Source organism: Stegastes partitus, unplaced genomic scaffold, assembly GCF_000690725.1.
Source record: "Stegastes partitus isolate 25-593 unplaced genomic scaffold, Stegastes_partitus-1.0.2 Scaffold510, whole genome shotgun sequence".
NCBI classification, from domain to species: Eukaryota; Metazoa; Chordata; class Actinopteri; family Pomacentridae; genus Stegastes; species Stegastes partitus.
The window spans coordinates 488,359-490,167 of record NW_007578241.1 but is presented as its reverse complement, the minus strand read 5'-3'; positions in this window follow the sequence as shown (position 1 = coordinate 490,167).

Genomic DNA, 1,809 nt, shown 5'->3' with positions numbered 1-1,809 from the left:
TCTGGTTGGCTCGGGGGTCTCCTAAAGTAGCTAACAGGTACCAGCCAGTCAAAAAGGTTTCAGCTGCGACATGTTGCGGAAGCTGAAACTCGGGCATAAGAGAAATTCAGACAGACTATGGAGAAGGACTTTCAGTTGACTTTGAGGAAGTTCTGGCAAATTGTTCAACGCCTCAGGAAGGGGAGGCCGGGCTTCGTCAGGCTGTGGACAGTCGAGGGGGAGATCTGCTGATGTTGGACCTGTTGTTTTGCAGCTCCTGTGACTGGATGAAACCATTGAAGCTAAACCAATAATCAACAAACTGACAATAATTCAAATGCTAAATAGCCGCATGACCAAAAGTATGTGGACAGCTTTACATAGATAAGTTTGGTCAAGTCTACTTACCATAAGTTTAGGATTCCTCTGTTGCTCACTGATTTACCCATTTTGATTTGCTGACTTTTCTCGGGTCTATTTTATTTCATTTTATTCTGCTGTACCTGTGTCTTTATTATGCTAAAGAAATAAGTTCATCTGGCATTACAACCAGCGCTCTACTTTGTGTTTTGTACGACTGACGACATCAGGGCTTATACATGTTGACACTGTTGTAGTTTTATTATATATTTTTAACGTCCGTACTAAGATGTGTCCATTGACAACACCATTGAGCCCTAGTGATTTTGATTTTGAACACATCGTAATTAATTTTGAATGGTTCCAGACAATTTTGCAAGTAAATTTGGACAAGTACGGATGCATGAAGACTCTCGTGTTTAGTCTAGTGGGTAACAATAAAACATTGGATGAGTTTAGCTCGTAGCTCAGACTTTTGGAGTTTAGCAGAAGCACCAGTAGAAAGGAAATGAAAACGGTGGTTTGTGAGCCAGCTGCTTTTTCTAATTGGTTCGCCTGGAAGCAGTCGAGGGGCGGGGCTACACAGAGTTTGAGCTGTTTGTCAGGTGTGAGGGAACACGGCTAGCTATGAGGCTAACTAGCTTTTAACCACAAAACAGGAAAACTTGACTTTCTCAACTAATAATCTGCTGCTAAACTCCCACAATGCTCTCTGCTGCCACCATGAGCTGTAGTCTGAGTGACGCCTCCTCTGGTCTCTACAGGATGAAACAGTGAGAGGCTCCACCTGGTGGAACAACCAAGTACTACAGCTGGTCTATGGTGCATTTACTGACATCATGACCTCCTTCTTAGGCATTATCAGTTACTGTAATTTCTGGACTGTAAGCAGCTCCACCTGGTGGAACAACCAGGTTCTGCAGGTCAGAGATTTTATAATGCATATCTACAACGTCATCCTGACAAGCTGAAAAAAACCCCAAGAGAGATATCTGGAAAGCTGTTTGGAGTGGGGAAATGGATTTTCACCAAATGGGACCTTCAAAAGGTTCCATTCTCCGTCCTTGCTACCGTAATATCCGGACTATAAGCCGCTACTTTTTAAAAACGCTTTGAACACTGCGGCTTAAACAATGACGCGGCTAATTTATGGATTTTTTATGATTTTTACAAATTTGCCTCAAGAACAAAGTGACGCTGAGAGTAACGACGACAGAGAGACTGAGGAAGTGTGTGACTGTGTGTGTCTGAAGCTGTTCAACTCCGACACTGAAGAAGACGACTTTAGTGGTTTTAGTGCAGGAGGAAGATGAAGATAGCGATCGATGACTTTTCCTGGTAGGATGCTGTATGTTTCTATTTTCTGAACCAGCCGTGTTACAGGTACTGTTCGGAAAAAAAGCATTTGCAGTATTTATGTACGTTACCGGTACGTATTTAATTAAAAGTTTAAAACATCTTTCTGTGTAA